This window comes from Stegostoma tigrinum, unplaced genomic scaffold, assembly GCF_030684315.1.
Source record: "Stegostoma tigrinum isolate sSteTig4 unplaced genomic scaffold, sSteTig4.hap1 scaffold_49, whole genome shotgun sequence".
Lineage (NCBI taxonomy): Eukaryota > Metazoa > Chordata > Chondrichthyes > Orectolobiformes > Stegostomatidae > Stegostoma > Stegostoma tigrinum.
Genome location: NW_026728419.1, coordinates 1,734,923 through 1,754,110, shown reverse-complemented (window position 1 = coordinate 1,754,110; position 19,188 = coordinate 1,734,923). Strand labels below are relative to the sequence as shown.

At 46.0% G+C, this 19,188-nt stretch overlaps 1 long non-coding RNA gene and 1 other non-coding gene across 2 annotated transcripts; one reads left to right on the top strand and one right to left on the bottom strand.

Moving 5' to 3' along the window:
- The first annotated feature begins 585 nt into the window (after positions 1–585).
- LOC132208612 (uncharacterized) lies at positions 586–9,092 on the top strand. Its single transcript, XR_009444745.1, has 4 exons — positions 586–771; positions 3,778–3,931; positions 5,590–5,985; positions 8,917–9,092. It is a non-coding gene; the product is annotated as an uncharacterized LOC132208612 (long non-coding RNA).
- A 7,290-nt stretch (positions 9,093–16,382) lies between these two features.
- On the bottom strand, positions 16,383–16,574 carry LOC132208626 (U2 spliceosomal RNA). The gene has a single exon (XR_009444768.1). It is a non-coding gene; the product is annotated as a U2 spliceosomal RNA (small nuclear RNA).
- Positions 16,575–19,188: the final 2,614 nt, after the last annotated feature.

The following is a 19,188-nucleotide window of genomic DNA, read 5'->3' as shown; positions in this document are numbered from 1 at the left end:
CAACACTCACCTCACTCCACCACGTGATGTTCTTCATATTCATAATTACTCTCTTTACATCTTACCTGAGGACTGTTATATCTGTATTTATTACCTTTACTTCATCGCCATTTCTCTATTCGCTGACAGAGCGGTATCAAGAGTATCTTTAGCTTTGAGCTGCTGGAAGCCTTTTCAATCGCGACTTATTAAAAAATAACAAAAGAACTGGGATGTTGTAAATCAGGAACAAAAACAAAGTTGCTGGAAAAGCTCAGCAGGTCTGGCAGTATCTGTGAAGGTAAAAAGACAGAGTTAACGTTCCGGGTGCAGTGCCCCTTCCTCAGAGCGACTTATTAAAACCCCAGGATCGCTAATGTAACAATCTTTCTCATCCAGTTCTCAGTCTCATTTGTCTCAAAATGCAACATTGTGATGACGATCATTAGCTTCTCACAATGCCAACACAAAGCACTGCGCATGCTCCAGCTCACAATGGAGTCTGGGTGATTGATGTCAGTGCGCGACCAATAGGAGCACAGGTGTGACGTAACGACCGGGCGGATGTCGCCCAATCGGAATGAAGGGAGGGCGGGATTAGTGAAAAACACGTGATCACCCACGCTTGCAGTTCAGAGTCGCTGAGACAACAGGAACAGCAGATGCTGGGGCATCTGAGATGACACGGTGTGTAGCTGGATGAACACAGCAGGTCAAGCAGCATCAGGCGAGCAGGAAAGCTGACGTTTCGGGCCTAGATCCTTCGCTGAGACCAAGATTTGTGCAATTGAGGTAAGAGCAGGACACGGTAAAGAAAGCAAAATGGCAGAAAGCGGGAGGGAAGTGATTTTTTTTTATCTTGGATTCTCCAGCATCTGCAGTTCCCATTATCACGGGAAGTGATATTCGTACGGGTTTGGAAATTTCACAAACACTTCGTGCACGTCGGAAAACACATATTTGAAACTCCCAGACTCACGTTTGCGGAAGACAAATCAATGCCTCAGATAGTGATAGGCCTGTGTGACCGTCACCATCTTTATTGGGGGCAATGAACCGCGGGGCGCATGCGCGGCAGCTTTGAAACTTTAAAAGGGCCGAGGTAAAGTTGGGCGCATGCGCATCCGCCTCTGGTAGAAAGAGAACAAGGTGTGGAGCTGGAGGAACACAGCAGGACAGGCAGCATCAGAGGGGCTGGAAAGCTGACCTTTTCGGTCCCAGACCCTTCAGAAATGGGGGAGGGGAAGGGGATTCTGAAATAAATAGAGAGAGAGAGAGAGAGGGGGGGGGGGAGGTGGGTGGAGAGGAGACAGACAAGTTAAAGAGGTGCAGATGGAGCAGGTAAAGGTGAGTGTAGGTGTGGAGGGGATAGGTCAGTCCAGGGAGGACCAACAGGTCAAAGGGGTGGGATGAGGTTAGCAGGTAGGAAATGGGGGTGCAGCTTGAGGAGGGGATAGGTGAGAGGAAGAACAGGTTAGGGAGGTGGGGATGAGCAGTTGTCTATTGTGAACTGAGTGTAGGTGTTCTGTAAAGCGGCCCCTAAGCCTCTGCTTGGTTTCCCCGATGTAGAGGAGGCCGCAATGGGTACAGCAGATGCAGTACACCACATTAGCACCTGCATTTCCCCATACAGATGGCCTAAAAACCCTATGCTATTTCCTGTCCTGCAGGTCTGACCAGGTCCCCTCCACTGACCCCATTATGCGCTTAGGTGAACTCGTCCTCACCCTCAACAACTTCTCTATCAACTCCTCCCACATCCTACAGACAAAGGGGGTGGCCATGGGTACCTGCATGGGCCCAAGCTATGTCTGCCTCTTTGTCGGAACAATCCATCTTCCATACATACACTGGCCCTAAACCCCACCTCTTCCTCCGGTACATAGATGACTGTATCGGTGCTGCCTCCTGCTCCCATGAGGAGCTCGAACAGTTCATCCACTTCACCAACACCTACCACCCCAACATTAAGTTCACCTGGGCAATCTCCTAACACCTTTCTCACCTTCCTGGACTTCTGTTTCCACCTTGGGCAACTGTCTGGAAACCAATATCCATTTCAAACCCACCAACTCTCTCAGCTACCTAGAATACACCTCCTCCCACCCACCGCCCTCAAAAAATGCCATCTCCTATTCCCAATTCATTCACTTCCGCCGCATCTGCTCCCAGGATTCCACTCCCGTACATCTGATGTCCTTCCTTTTCAAGGACCGCAACGCCACCACCCACCTCTTTCCTCCCGCACCATCCCCCCCGCAGTGATCGAGAATGCCCTTGACCGTGTCTCCTGCATTTTTCCACAACTCCTCCCTCGTACACCGTCCTTGCAATAACAACCAAAAAAGAATCTCCCTCATCCTCACGTACCACCCCACCAATCACCGGATCCAACGCATCATCCTCAGACATTTCCGCCATCAACAATCCGACCCCAACACCAAAGACATTTTCGCCTCCCCACCCTTGCCTGTTTTCCGGAGGGACCACTCTCTCCATGACTCCCGTGGCTCTGCACTCCCCTCCAGCCCCACTACACCTGGCACACTTCCCTGCAACCGCAGGAAGTGCTACACTTGCCCCCACACCACCTCCCTCACCCCCATCCCAGGCCCTAAGAAAACGTTCTACATCAAGCAAATGTTCATGTGCACATCTGCTAATGTGGTATACTGCATCCCCTGTACCCGTTGTGGCCTCCTCTACATTGGGGAAACAAAGCGGAGGCTTGGGGACTGCTTTGCAGAACACCTACACTCGGTTCACAACAAGCAACTGCACCTCCCAGTCGTGAACCATTTCAACTCCCCGTCCCATTCCTCAGACGAAATGCCTATCCTTGCCCACCTGCAGTGCCACAATGATGCCACCCAAGGGTTGCAGAAACAGCAACTCGTATTCTCCGTGGGAACCCTGCAGCCCAAAACGTATCAATGTGGACTTCACAAGCTTCAAAATCTCCCCTCCCCCAACTACATCCCAAAACTTGGCCAGGTTGTCCCTACCTCCATAACCTGTTCTTCCTCTCTCCTATCCCCTCCTCCCACCTCAAGCCGCACCCCCATTTCCTGCCTACTAACCTCATCCCACCCCCCTGACCTGTCTGTCCTCCCTAAACTGACCTATCACCTCACTACCTCCCCACCTATGCTTACCTTTACCTGCTCCATGCTGGCATCTTTGAATTGTCTGTCTCCTCTCCACATATCTTCTCCCTCCATCTTCGATCTGTCTCCCCCGTCTCCCTATTTAGTTCAGAAACCTCTTCCCCTACCCCATTTCTGATGAAGGGTCTAGGCCCAAAACGTCAGCTTTCCTGCTCCTTGGCCTGCTGTGTTCATCCAGCTCCACAACTTGTTATCTCGGATTCTCCAGCATCTACAGTTCCTATTATCTCTTATCCAAGAGAAATGTTTGTTTCTTGTAGATTTCTTTCCCAGAGTGTGGGATAATAGCAGCTCGCCCTGCTCTTGCTCACTTCTGTGCTTCCTGATCACCTTTGTCAGTGTCTAATCTCTTCAATCTCTAATGATGGATATATTTGATCTCTGTAGCATTTTACTGTTACCTCCTTGTACCTTTTTTGTGAATAAATTTTCCACTGCTCCCCACCCCCTCACCATATGCTGCCCTCTTACCAGATTAATTTTTGAACAGTATCTTTCACAGCCAGGAAATATTTTCCCAGTAAGAGAGTGCATTTTTCTTCCATTTCAGGCCACCAAATTCTACAGCATTTATATTCTGTGTCATTCATTTTGCACTTCTGCAGCATTTACTCTGTTTCTCCTTCCACAGATACCAGCGATCATTGCCAAAACCCTGTTGCCTGTGGAGAAGGTGATATTTAACTTCCGTGTGCTGCTGCAGTTCGTATGATAAAGGTGCTCCCACAATGCTCCATTTGAGAAGTTACAGATCGTTCATCTAGCGATACTGAAGAGCTGATGGTGTATGTCCAAATCAACAAACTATTTGTATTTTTATCATCTTTTATAATTTCACAAAAATATTGTCAAGAAACTTTTGACGTAAGGCCATATTAGGTCAGGTGACCAAAAAGTTACCAAATTTGCAGGTTTTCCTGACTCTCTCAAGGAAGGAAAGCAAACCTAAGAGGTTTATCATGGGAATTCCAGACCATGTTGCCTGGCAACTGTAGAAACAGCCTCCAGTAGTGAAGCGATGATTAAACACACTGTTGGAGTCTGGAACTAAATGAGTTATCGAAGTCTTGAAGGTTGTGTGGTGCAGGAGATAGGGCTCATCACAGCCGGGAATTTTAAATTGTTGCTTATAAATAGGAGCCTTTGTGGGTCAGGGAGCACAGCAGTGATGGTGAACAGGTCTTGGTGCAAATGAACTTGTGTGCAGCAGAATTTTAGGTATTCTTGAGGTTACAGGGACGTTGAATGTGGGAGGCCGACTGGCAGTGAGTTTGGATAGTTAAGCCTAGAGATAACACAGGAATAGATGAGGGGTTCAGCAGATGATCTGATACTAAGGTGTCACTGTCAGATCATTGTCACTGAAGTGGAAGTAAGTGGTTTTTGTGCAGGGCTCTGCTGTTTACCCTCACCTCACCTCAGGAATTCAGCTGTTTGTGAATTTGTGGATCAAGTCTGTAATAAGATCAGGAACCAAGTGCCCACCATGGCCCAAGCTGGGTGTCACTGAGCAGGTTACTGCTGAGTAAGTGCTGCTTAATACTGCTGTTGACAACACCTTCCATCACTTTACTGATGATAGAGAGTGGACTGCTTGAGGGAAAACTGGTTGGGTTGGATTTGCTGTGTTTTTGTCCTGAACAGACCTGGGCAGTTTTCCAAATTGTCAGTAGATGCCAGTGCTGTAGCAGGACTTGAGACAGTTTGGCTTGGAGGCTAGCAAGCTCTGGAGCACTAGTCATCGGTACTATTGCCAGCGTGTTGCCAGGGCCCGTAACATTTGCAGTATTCATCCATTTATTAATATTATTTGAAATGAATCAAATTGGATGAAAACTCACATCTCTGATGTAGGGGACCTCTGGAGAAGGCTGAGATGGAGCATCCAGTTGGCACTTCTGGCTGAAGATTGCTGCAGTCTTGTCTTTTGCATGGATAGGTTGGGCTCTTCTGTCAGTGAGGATGGGGATTTTTGGCATGCTTCCTCCAGTGACTTGTTTAAGTGTTCATCACCATTCACGACTGGGTTTGGCAGAACTGCAGAGCTTAGATCTGATCTATTGGTTATGGGGTGGCTTAGCTCTAATTCTTGCTGCTTATGCTATTTGGCATGCAGATAGTCCTGTTGGGAAGTTTTACCAGGTTGGCAGCTTATTTGTAGGTATGCCTTGTGCTGCTCTTGGCATGCCCTCCTATACTCTCCATTCAACCAGTGTGGTTCCCCTGGATCAATGGTAATGTTTGAGTGCACAATATGCTGGCCCATGAGGTTACAGATTGTGCCGGAGTAAGTTCTGCTGCTGTTGACGTCCCACAAAGCCTCATAGATATCTGGTTTTGAGTTCCTGTATCTGTTCCAAGTCTGTCCGTTTTAGCCAAAGTTCATGCCACTCAACACAATGGAGGGTATTCTCAAGTTTAAGATGAATCTTTGTCTCCACAGGACTGTGCGGTGGTCGCTGTTATCAATCCTGACAGGGACAGATGCATCTGCAGCTGGGAAATTTGTGACAATGAGATCAGCTATGTTTTTCCCTTTTGTTGGTTGTGTCAGCACCTGCTGCAGTCCCAGCCAGGCAGCTTTGACCAGCTTGATTGGTAATCCTGATGCTGAACTACTCCTGATGGTCGACATTGAGTACATTTAGTGCCATTCACACTCACACTGTTTCTCCAAGTGCTATTCGACATGTAGTTTTTTTTTAAAATTAAAATTCACTCTTCAGATGTGGAAATCACTGGCTGGACCAGCATTTATTGCCCATCCCTAATTGCCCCAAAGGCAGTTAAGAGTCAACCACATTGCTGTGGGTTTGGAGTTGCATGTCATGCAGACCAGGTAAGGATGGCAGATTTCCTTCCCGAAAGGACATAAGTGAACCTGAATAATCAGCAATGGTTTCATGGTCATCATTTGACTATTAATTCCAGATCATTATTTAATTCAAATTTCACCATTTGCCGTGGCAGGATTCGAACCCAGGTCCCCAGAATGTTATCTGGGTCTCTGGATAAATAATCTAGCGATAATACTGCTGCCGATTTTATCAACTGAGGGAGGATGGTCCATGGCATTCAGCAGGAGCCATGAGACTTCCAGGCGTAAGAGTCAATGTCAAGTACTCCCAGGTCCGTTCCCGCGATCAGAATAGCACTGTGCTGCCACGTCAGTCCTGCTCCTGGGACAGGCCTTCACTCAGGACAGTGGTGGCGTGTGTCACTTGTCTGTAAGGTAGATTCTATGCAAATGAAGCTGTTTCTTGACTAGTCTTGGAGCCACCTCTCCAAATTTTGCCACTCGCCCCGAGATATTAGTAAGGAGGAATTTATGGAGTCGACAGGGCTGATTCTGCAGTTGTCTTTCCTCGTGCCTTGGTAGATGCCGAGTGGTCCACCCAGCTTCATTCCTTTGAGACTTTACAGTCACTTGCAACTGAGTGGCTTGCTGAGGTTGGCAAATTTTTTTCCCTGATGGACATTAGATTTTTTTCTTTTTCTGCCATTAGCAATGGTTCCATGGCAACCAGTTGATTCTTAATTCCAGTTTTTTTTATTGAATTCAAATTCCACCATCTGCTAAGATGGAATTCAAACCCAGACTTCTGTTGTACATTTTAATATTCTGGATAAAAGTTAATTCATCAGGTTTGTTCACTCATTTTTGAATATCTCTAACATAGGCATTGTTTCTTTGCAAACCGTTGTCCATCATCCTGTCTCTTCAATCCTCCCCTCCAACCAAAAGTGAGGGAGTCATATGGAAACTCCATCTCACTGAGATTGCGACAGTCCAAATCGGATGCCTCTGCTGCTTCCCTCTCTTCCACTCGCCCACCAAACTAAATTGCCTTGCACGTTGCTCATCGTTTTAGTCCTAAACTTGCATCTTTCTCCAGTCTCATGTAAGCCTTATCAGAGTTTGTCTTAATCCTTTGCCCTATTGTCGCTAAACTACAAACATTCTAACTCTCTCTTATTTCTCCTCTTGCTCCTCCTCCTCCTTGCCTCTGCCCCCATGCCAGTTTAGATATTGTCACTTGTTCTGTCTGCTTCTCTTTTCTGGTTAGGTCCTTCTCACCTGTTCTGTTTAAAACCAATATTTGACCTCACTGTCGTTGGAAAATCCCACTCCATCTCTCTCTTTCCTGTCTGAAATCCATGTAGTTGATGTCCCTCAAGGATCTGTCCTTGGCTCATGCTGTTTCTCACCGACATACCGCCAGGAGGTGAGATCTTCCACAAGCACCATGTTAGGTTTTGCACGTATACTACAATATTCAGATCTAACTCCCCTCCATCTCTCTCCTTTGCTCCACTGTTACTCAATTATAAAACTGCTTGTCATGATTCCACTACGTGATTAGCTGAAATTTCCTCCAATAACACTTTGTGAAAATTAAACACATTGCCTTCAGTTGTTATTACAAATTATTTTTTCTTACTACTGTACTGAATCCATCCCTCTCGCTGGGAACTGTCTGAGGCTGAACTGCACCCTTCTCAATAATGCTCTCATATCTCCCCTCAACGTGAACATTTTACCATACATCTTCTCAATCACATGCCAGAAATTTCAACCTCTAAAATGCTCCTTCTCTCCACCTCACTCCAGCTCATTTGTGACTGAAACCCCTTACCCATGTCAGTGTTGCCTTAAATTTGATGATTCCAAAAGAGAGCCCTCCATTCTCTGCCTTATCAAGAATCTGCTCCCACAATCGGAAATATCCCCTCAGCATTTATGCTGTCAACTCCCTTAAGAATCCTATATTTTTAATTGGATCATCTCTCATTCTTCTAAAATCTAGTTAGTAGATTCCAAACCTGTTTAGTCTTAGCTTAAAAGATAATCCCTCCAAACTGGTGATCATCCTAGTTCATCTTCTCTGAAATACCTCCAATGAAGTGATATATTTGCTGAAATGGACCAAAACTGCTCACATTCCTCCAGATGTGGTCTTAACAACAATTTGTACATTTGCCCTAAGACATGTATTCCAAACTCCTATACTGCAAACATCTTGACATAAGGGATAACATCCCTTTGCCCTTCCTGATTTCCTGTTGCAACTGTGTGCACGCTTTGCATTTCCTGCACAATTATTCCTGAGTCCCTCTGTGATGCAGTTTTCCACAGTTTTTACCTTTTTAATAACACTGTTCTTTGGTCGTCTCCTCAAGAATAAACTTCATAATTTCCCACATTTATTCTCCATTTGCCAACTTGTCACCCATTTATCAATATCTCTCCATAAACTGTAACCCTCATGGAACTTGACTGTTATCCCTTCATGAGATCCTCCCTCATTCTTCTAATCTTTTTGTTGGGAGCACTGGGCAAGACGACACATACATAATTGCTATCTTTTTAAGGGGCATTCTTTTGAATGACTGGGAGAAGCTTGCAGTCCATTGTTCAGAATCGAGACAACTTGTTCATCAAGCTGTTAGCTTTTCCAGCCCAATGTTTCATGGATGTGGCAGTGCAGCAGCACAGAAGAAAAGGAAGTGAATCCTGTCATCTGCATCTCTCTAAATCATGGCCGTTCTTTGCCATATGTCAAAGACCTACAGTTCTGGTCAGTGGCATGAAGTCCCAAGGTGGAAACTCCTAGAAACCCAAATAGATTTCTCCCTGAATCGACGACTGACCTCCACAAGGGATAATGTGTAATAGGGACAATGCACAGTTATCCTCGGCCAGGATGAGGGGATGTTGTGAAATTCTACCCGGACTGACAGTGATGGATTTCATGAATTTGTGTTACAGGATAATAGAAGTGGACTTTCAGGTGGGGAACTCAATAATTGTAACAACAAACTCTGACAGAATTACTCAATTCATCAGCACCTGGATATTCGCATTGTGTGAGAGTGTTGTGTTCCTGCTCATTTCCCATTTACCGTGTAAAATTTCTCTCTTAAATCACCCCATTCTCTCAATAGATCGTCCCTGAAATTTTCAGTGTGTCCTGTAATCTTTTTTATGATCAGTCATGTGTACATTTTATCATCCTAAAGTGTTTCTTTTGCCAACACCTCTATCAAAGGTCGCCACAAAACCCTTTGTTACAAGGAGAACAATCTCCGTTTCCCCATCACCTGATTCCTCAATGACTGTTTGCTGTCTATAAGGCACTCGTCTGGATTGTGTTGGAACATTTTCCGCTTCCTTGCATGAGTACAGCCCCAACACTATTAGAAAAAGTGAACATCCTCCAGGTGAAGCGGTGTGACAGAGTCGTGTCCCATCCACCACATGCAACATTCCCCTCTACACCACCGAGGCACAGTGGCATCACTGTGCCAAAGGTAAAGTCACCATTGTCCTACCTGACCATAGGGCTGGTTTAACCCGAAGATTACCACACCGTGGGTGAAGGGAGAGGTTGAGAAGGAGAGTCCGTCTATTTTAGATGGATATTCTCAATATGTACGAACAATGCCCAGGTCACATGAAAGAATAATGTTAAAAAACAAGCACTAACCATGCAACTAAAAACCCTCTTCCTACAAACCATTCTGTTAAATCTCTTCTTCCCCCTATCAGGGACCATCCCGTCCTTCACAGTGTGTGGGGGATCTTTGGTTTGCACAGACTCAGCTCGTCTTTCCTGTCTGTGATGTCATCATGCTGTGACAATGGCACTGAACATCACTGTCTGTGAGGGTGGTGGGCACAGAGATCCTCATAGCGTTTAAGACATATTCAGATGCCCACTTGTGATGCCAACGCAGACAGGTCTATGGGCCAAGTGCTGGAAAATTAGCTTAGAATAGTTAGGTGATGGTTTTTAACTGGCACAGGCTGGATGGGCCCCAAAGCCTTTTTCTGGACTGTAGACCTCCGAGACGCTTCACATAGGAAGATGCCAAACAATATTTCAAGCCATTTCAGAAAATGAGATATTAAAATATATGACTCATGATTACCTCACTTTTCTACAAAAAACATTGAGCATAGAGATGAAGTGGTTTACCAAGAAATTCTGGAGCTTGAATCCCAGGAAATTGCAAGTGCCACCATCAAGTGGAAGAATAAAAATGGGATCTGATGAAGGGTCTAGGCCCGAAACGTCAGCTTTTGAGCTCTTGAGATGCTGCTTGGCCTGCTGTGTTCATCCAGCTCCACACTTTGTTATCAAAAGGACTGTATTAGAGGAAAGCACAATTTTGCTTCCAATTAGCAAGCTCTTCCTGAATCGCATGTGATCTAACTTTACTCATCAGTCTACCATGTGGAACTCTGTCAAAAGCTTCACTCTCATTCCAGAGGTGCTGCAAATCTGATCCAATCCCCCTGCCATTTGTCCACCGCCCTCTTGATCATGCCTTGAAAAGTTAATAAATGTGAGATACTGTGTTTTGGTAAAGTGTAGGACTTAAACAATTGATGTTTGCACCCAGGGTAGAGTTGTGGAGCAGAGAAATGCGGAGATTCAGGTAGATACTACTTTGAAGTTTATGGAGATAGGTAGACAGGGTGGTTACCAAGTTGTTTCGCTCACTTGCCTTCATTACTCAACCTTTGGAGTCTCGGAGTTGGGATGTTATGTTGAGATTGTACAGTACATGGTGAAGCTTCATTTGAGGTATTGTGTGCAGTTCTGGTCGCCCTGTTACATGAAGGATGTTATTATTAAACTGGAGACAGTTCAGAAAAGATTTGCTGGGATGTTACCAGGAATGGAGGGCTCGATTATTAAAATAGACTGCCAAATCTAGGACTTTTCTCACTGGAGCATAGGATGTTAAGGGTTGACCTTACAGAGGCTTATAAAATCATGAGGGCACAGATTATGTGAATATTAAGGGCTTTTTTCCCTAGGTTGGGGGATTTCAAGACAAGGGGACATATGTGTAAGATGAGAGGAGAAAGACACATTTAAAAAAAGGCATGAGGCTGAGATAGTAAAAAAGTATTTCACATGCGTATTTACTGCAGAGAAGGATATGGAAGCTAGTGAGCTTGGAGACATAAATAATGAGTCGTCAGAAGTGTCCATATTACAGTGGTCTAGGTGCTGGACGTCTTAAACTGCGTAAAGGTGGATAGGTCCTTGGCACCTGATCAGGTGTTACCCACAAACTCTGGGAGAAGCTGGGGAAGTAATTGCTGGCCCCCTTGCTGAGGTATTTGTATCACTGACACTAGTGAGGTGCCAGAAGTCTGGGTGGCTAATGTGGTGCCATTCTTTAAGGAAAAGCCAGAGGACTATCGACCGTTGAGCCTGTTGTCAGTGGTGGGTAAATTGCTGGAGGGGATTCTGAGGGAGAGGATTTGCATGTGTTTAGAGAAGCAAAGACTGATTAGGGATGGTAGACATGGCTTTGTGAGTGGGAAATCTTGTCTCACTAACTTGACTGAGTTTTTTGAAGAATTGACAAAGAAGATTGAAGAAGCCAAAGCAGTGGACATTGTCTATATGGACTTCAGCAAGGCATTCACCAAAGCTCCACATGATAGACTGGTTAGCAAGATTAGATCAAATGGAATCCAGGGAGAGTTAGCTATTTCAAACAAAATTGGCATGAAGGGAGAAGACAGGATCGTAGTAAGGGGTTGGGGTTGTCTATTTTTTCAGTCTGGAGCACTATGAACAGCAGTGTGCTGCAAGGATCGGTGCTGGGTCCACCGCTTTTTGTCATTGATACAAATCACGTGGAATGCATATTGGAGGAATGGTTAGTAAGTGTGCCGATGACGCAAATTGTTGTAGTAAACGGCAAAGAAGTTTGCCTCCAAGTACAATGGGAACTTAATCAGATGGGCCAATGGGCCAAGGAGTGACAGAAATCAGTTTAGTTTGGATAAATGCGAGCTATTGCATTATGGTGATGAAAATCAGGGCAGGACTTAAACAGTTAATGATGAGGCCCTGGGGACTGTTACACAACAGAGACTCCTTGGGGTGCAGGTGCACAGTTCCTTGAAGGTGGATGGCAGGTACAGAAGGTAGTGAAGATGATATTTGCTCTGCTTGCATTTATTGGTCAGTGCATTGAGTGCAGGAGTTGGGAGGTCATGTTATAGGCTGAACAAGACATTGATTATGCTGCTTTTGGAATATTGTGTTCAGTTCTGGTCTCCCTGCTATAGGAATGATGCTGTTAAACTTGGCAGCGTGCAGAAAAGATTTACAAGGATGTTGCAGGAGGTGGAAATTTTGAGCTTTAGGGAGAGGCTGAATATGCTACGGCTATTTTCCCTGGAGCATTGAAGGCTGAGAGGTGACCTTATAGCAATGAATAAAATTATGGTGGGCATAGGGTGAATAGCCAGTTTAAGCTGAGAGGGAAAGTTTTTTTTTAAAAGGGAAAGTTGGTGGTGCCTGTGTAGAATGAGCTGCTCGAGGAACTGGTGGAAGCTGCGACAATTATGACATTTAAGAGGCATCTGGATGGGTATGTGAATAGGAAGGGGTTAGAGGAATATGGGTCAAATGCTTGCAAATGGGATTAGATTAATTTAGGATATCTGGTCGGTATGGACAACTGGGACCAAAGGGATTTTTTCGTGCTGTACAACTCTGACTACGCATTTTTTGTTTTCATTTCAGATTTCCACAATTTTACTTCTGCGCTGTTCTTATTCTTTCAGAGGGATCGAAGGGTTGAGTTACAGATCTATATAATACCTGTCCTTCCTCCCTGGCTCTCCCACCTCTCTTTCGGGAGTTTTGTGCAAACACTGACTGGATCCCTTACCTGGAGGATATTTATTTATGAATTTGTTCTAATGATCATCCAGCATATTCCCCAAGTATCCCTCCACAAATGTCCAGAGGATTTCTCAGTTTCACAATCTGTGTGCGTTCTTCTGGTTCCTCACTCACTGCACTTGCTTTCTGTTTGAAAGCTCAGTCTACAGTTGGAGAATTCAAACAGGAACATATCCAGATCTGACAGTCACTTTGTTAATCACAACTCAATTACCTCAGGATTTTGAACAATGATGGAAAAAGCAGCACTCACAGAGGGGAGAAATGTGCGTGGTCTGTGAAGATTCATCTGAAATGTCCTTACACCAGCTCAGTGACACTGGGGAAAGACCATTCACCTGCTCTAAATGTGGGAAAGCATTCACTCAGTCATCCAAACTGTTAACACACTAGTGAGTTCACAAAGAAGCACAGTTGAAGGATTTTGCTGTCACTCTCACTATCAAATGAACCATGGTTTTGGGCTGTTTGTACTGATGTTACTGATCCCTGCTCAATTAAAGATACTGATATTGCGGATAAAATGTTAATACCAGTTGTGTATCTGTAAGGTAGAGCTTGGAAATAGTCATGTTATCATGACACATCGACACATTCACACTGACGAAAGACTATCCACCCGCACAGTGTGTGAAAAGGGATTTCCTGGTTCATCAGGACTGGTTAACTATCAGCAAATTTCTGAGTAATTATTAAGTTGGGTTTTCATTCTGCTGTTAGCTATATCCAAACCATGTTTTTTGGGCTTGTTTCTGGAGACCACAGGAACCCTCCGGTGTGGAAGCAGACCATGTAGCCCATCAAGTCCACTCTGAACTTACGAAGCGTGTCCGACCCAGACCTTGCCTGCGTGGGTTTCCTCCAGGTGCTCCAGTTTCCTCCCACAGTCCAACAAATGTGCAAATTGGGTAGATTGACAATGCTAAATTGCCCATAGTGTCACGGGTGTAAAATGCAGAGACGGAGTAGGTTGAGAGACTGGGTGGGATGCTCTTTGGAGGGTTTGTGTGGACTCAATGGACTGAATGGCCATCTTCCACACTGTAGGAATTCTATGATGATCTTGATGGCTCTTTATTTGTTAGTTATGCCTGGTCAATATGTCTGCACACCTTTACAATTACAGATTCTATTGCTCTCCACAGACACGTTTCAATTTTTAACAGATATTTGTTTATTGGAAACAATGCAATCTTTCCTTTTGATTTTTATCCACAAAATAAAAGTTTTAAATCTAAACAAAAGATTGGGATGAGTCCTGTACTATAATCCGTGATTGCATTTTCCCAATTGGCTACGAAACCTCGTGACCATTGTGACTCTGTCCAGGGGGAAATGCGGTCTCCTCAGATATTTTCCTGTTGTCCATAGCAATGATGGATCTCATGATGAATACATAAACCAAGACATTGTGTGATACCTAGTGTATATTTTCTATTTAGTCTGCTGTCCATTACTCCACAGAGACTGAGATAACGGTCTGGGGACCTAGGTTTGAATCCCACCATTCCAGATGGTAGAATTTGATTTTTTTTAAAAAATCTGAAGTAAGAATCTAATGATGACTGTAAATCCGTTGTCCTTGTTGGAAAAACCTATGTCTTTTAGGGAAGGAAACTGCCATTCTTATCCAGGGATATCAAGATCCCATAATGCCTTTTTAAAAAATTAATTTTAAAAAATCTCCTGCAAATACATTTATCTCTGTCTTAATTTATTTGGCAACCGACAGTTAAAACTGGTTGATGGTCACTTTCACTTTTGATCAAGCTGTGGCCATTTCATGGTTGAAACAAAAAAAAATGCATGAATGGAACCACAGTTCTTCTCGGAGGAACAATGCATGCTTTGAATTGTTTGAAAAAAAACCTCATCTCACTTCTGAGCCAGATATCAAAGTTGACCGGATCCTGATGCTGTGTACCATGGAAGTGAAATTCTTCACCATCCTATCCACTTGTGTTGCTATTTCAGGGAGCTATGGACTTGAACCTCACAAACTCCTGAACACCTTGAGAATTTCATCAAACTGACCTCCAATGGCAGGAATGGACAGGGTCAGCTTGGATTGATGATCATAATTCAGGCTCAACAAGTCTACTGGAGCATTTTGAGAGTGTAATTAGTAGTGAGTGTGGCCACCTCTCTGTACTGTAGTGATACAGATTCCCTGATCCTGATTGCCCCAAATGGCTGACTGACAGTGTCAAAGTCCCTGGGCTGATATCGAATGATTCCTTGGACATGCTGTGTCAGAATCTCCTGACTGAATCCTGTCTCCCTTGCACTGACTGAGAACTGTTTCCCTGAGAATTTGAGACGTGACCATTCGGTCGAAACACCTGTTTGTTGCCACAGCTGCTAACCAGCCCTTGAGTGACTGCTGGGAACACAATGCTAAGCTGCCTGCCTTATGCCTGCGATAAACACCAGGCAAGACAGGAGCACTGTGAGACATTAGGTTCTAGTTCAGACATCAAAGTGCAAAAATGCCAGGGAAAGGGACAGATATTGTATCAGAACTCATCTCAGGTGCTGAAAAGCTTGTGGAGTTCGGACAGCAAGAATGCACTTTTTGGACAGGCAATTCTGCATCTTGATGTAGAATTTTTATTTAACTTCTGGCTCATTTTGCTAGATTTGCAAATATCTCTTGGTCTGGCTAATGTGAGAAGTGGTAATCTGATTAAACTCACAGGCCTTGATTTGAGAAAAATAAAGCAGTCACATGCACACGTTTGATTGGTTGCTCTTGCACTCAAATGAAAAATGTGCGTTTGTATACACCATACCCTTTCCTGGTTCACAGTGTTTCCAAAATCTCTAGTTCAATACATCCCAAGTCATCACCATCAGAGTCAAAACTAGTGAATACTTCGATAGCTTCATTTTTTCTTCATCTGAAATGCTATTTGTAATGAGGTCGTGTTGGCAGGCTATTTTCTTTTACTTCTGATGCCACGTGTGGATTTTCAGGGATGGTGTTGGTGGGAAGATGCAGCATGTACCAGGGATGAGGGACTAACATTCAGAGCAAATGCTGAACATGTAGAAAAGGAGTGATTAACAGGTACCTTGGAACAAGCATATTTGGAGAAGGTTGGTTGAGAGGACTGAGAGAAAGCACTTTGGTGGCAGCACCAGGACATGTGTTTGATTCCAGCCTTGGGTGGCTGCCTGTGTGGTGTTTGCACATTCTCCCTGTGTCTGTGTGGTTTCCTCAGAGTGCTCCCACAGTCCAAAGCTGTGCAGGTTACGTGAATTAGCCATGTTAAATTGCCTGTAGTGTTTAGGGAGAAGTAGTTTAGGTGAGTTATAGGTCTGGCTGGGATGCTCTGAGGTTTGGTGTGGACTTGTTGGGCTGAAGGGCCTGCTATGGTTCCAGTGTGTTAACAAGGTGTAGAGCTGGGTGGACACAGCAGGCCAAGTAGCACTGAAGGAACAGGAAGTCTAACATCTTAGGCTGAGACACCCTTCTTCAAGTTTTGTCCAGCTGCTTTTAAAATTGGTTTAATGAGAGTAAACCATTCCTGGAAACACTGCAATACCAGGATGATGCATGGAGAGGGCAGAGTAAGCCCCTGATCCAACTCCCTGCTCCAAAAGTCTGTTCAACATAGAGTCCTTAAGTAAACAACACATCAGATATTAAAGCTGATAAGAACTGATAGACTACAATCAAGTGCATAAAAGGCTAAGAAGCAATACCGTTCTAATGCTGGATTTACCTTGGGTCCCAGTTCCCTTCCATATTTTCCATCAGCCTTACTGTATGCAAAGGCTTGTAAATCACTGCTGACAGTTTTTACTGTTGTTCCCATACTCCTGGGCTTCCTAACTGGGGCAAACAAACAGTCAGTTTACACCAGTACTTTTTCAAGACCTTTTCTATAAAACTCTCTTCGGAGTGAATGTACATCATCGGAAATGTACCAATCAGATGATATAGGGCAGAGCTGACGTCACTAACAAGCCTCATCAATAAGCTCCGTGACGAGCAGCGGGTCAGTGAGATTGCAGCAACAATCGGTACAATACCGCACACTCAGAGAATGTGAGAGATAATGGGAACTGCAGATGCTGGAGATTCCAAGATAATAAAATGTGAGGCTGGATGAACACAGCAGGCCAAGCAGCATCTCAGGAGCACAAAAGCTGACGCTTCGGGCCTAGACCCTTCATCAGAGAGGGGGATGGGGGGAGGGAACTGGAATAAATAGGGAGAGAGGGGGAGGCGGACCGAAGATGGAGAGTAAAGAAGATAGGTGGAGAGAGTGTAGGTGGGGAGGTAAGGAGGGGATAGGTCAGTCTAGGGAAGACGGACAGGTCAAGGAGGTGGGATGAGGTTAGTAGGTGGCTGGGGGTGCGGCTTGGGGTGGGAGGAAGGGATGGGTGAGAGGAAGAACCGGTTAGGGAGGCATAGACAGGTTGGACTGGTTTTGGGATGCAGTGGGTGGGGGGGAAGAGCTGGGCTGGTTGTGTGGTGCAGTGGGGGGAGGGGATGAACTGGGCTGGTTTAGGGATGCAGTAGGGGAAGGGGAGATTTTGAAACTGGTGAAGTCCACATTGATATCATATGGCTGCAGGGTTCCCAGGCGGAATATGAGTTGCTGTTCCTGCAACCTTCGGGTGGCATCATTGTGGCAGTGCAGGAGGCCCATGATGGACATGTCATCAAGAGAATGGGAGGGGGAGTGGATATGGTTTGCGACTGGGAGGTGCAGTTGTTTGTTGCGAACTGAGCGGAGGTGTTCTGCAAAGCGGTCCCCAAGCCTCCGCTTGGTTTCCCCAATGTAGAGGAAGCCGCACCAGGCACAGTGGATGCAGTATACCACATTGGCAGATGTGCAGGTGAACCTCTGCTTAATGTGGAATGTCATCTTGGGGCCTGGGATGGGGGTGAGGGAGGAGGTGTGGGGACAAGTGTAGCATTTCCTGCGGTTGCAGGGGAAGGTGCCGGGTGTGGTGGGGTTGGAGGACAGTGTGGAGCGAACAAGGGAGTCACGGAGAGAGTGGTCTCTCCGGAAAGCAGACAGGGGAGGGGATGGAAAAATGTCTTGGGTGGTGGGGTCGGATTGTAAATGGCAGAAGTGTCGGAGGATAATGCGTTGTATCCGGAGGTTGGTGGGGTGGTGTGTGAGAACGAGGGGGATCCTCTTGGGGCGGTTGTGGCGGGGGCGAGGTGTGAGGGATGTGTCGCGGGAAATGCGGGAGACGCGGTCAAGGGCGTTCTTGATCACCGTGGGGGGAAAGTTGCGGTCCTTAAAGAACTTGGACATCTGGGATGTGCGGGAGTGGAATGTCTTATCGTGGGAGCAGATGCAGCGGAGGCGGAGGAATTGGGAATAGGGGATGGAATTTTTGCAGGAGGGGGGGTGGGAGGAGGTGTATTCTAGGTAGCTGTGGGAGTCGGTGGGCTTGAAATGGACATCAGTTACAAGCTGGTTGCCTGAGATGGAGACTGAGAGGTCCAGGAAGGTGAGGGATGTGCTGGAGATGGCCCAGGTGAACTGAAGGTTGGGATGGAAGGTGTTGGTGAAGTGGATGAACTGTTCGAGCTCCTCTGGGGAGCAAGAGGCGGCGCCGATACAGTCATCAATGTACCGGAGGAAGAGGTGGGGTTTGGGGCCTGTGTAGGTGCGGAAGAGGGACTGTTCCACGTGACCTACAAAGAGGCAGGCATAGCTGGGGCCCATGCGGGTGCCCATGGCCACCCCCTTAGTCTGTAGGAAGTGGGAGGAGTCAAAAGAGAAGTTGTTCAGTGTGAGGACGAGTTCAGCTAGGTGGATGAGAGTGTCGGTGGAGGGGGCCTGGTCGGGCCTGCGGGACAGGCAGAAGCGGAGGGCCTTGAGGCCATCTCCATGCGGAATGCAGGTGTACAGGGACTGGACGTCCATGGTGAATATGAGGTGTTGGGGGCCAGGGAATTGGAAGTCCTGGAGGGCGTGGGTGGTGTCACGGACGTAGGTGGGGAGTTCCTGGACCAAAGGGGAGAAAATGGAGTCCAGATAGGTGGAGATGAGTTCGGTGGGGCAGGAGCAGGCTGAGACGATGGGTCGACCAGGGCAGGCAGGTTTGTGGATTTTGGGAAGGAGATAGAAACGGGCCGTGCGGGGTTGGGGAACAATGAGGTTGGAGGCTGTGGGTGGGAGGTCCCCTGAGGTGATGAGGTCGTGAATGGTGTTGGAGACACTCAGAGAATGTGCCAGCACAGAGGAAGGTGCTTCAGCCTGTCACTGTCTGCATCAGCTGTCTGTACGGGTAACTTCGCCAGTCCTTCGCGATGCCCTGTAAATCTCTCATCATTCAACTCTCTCTCC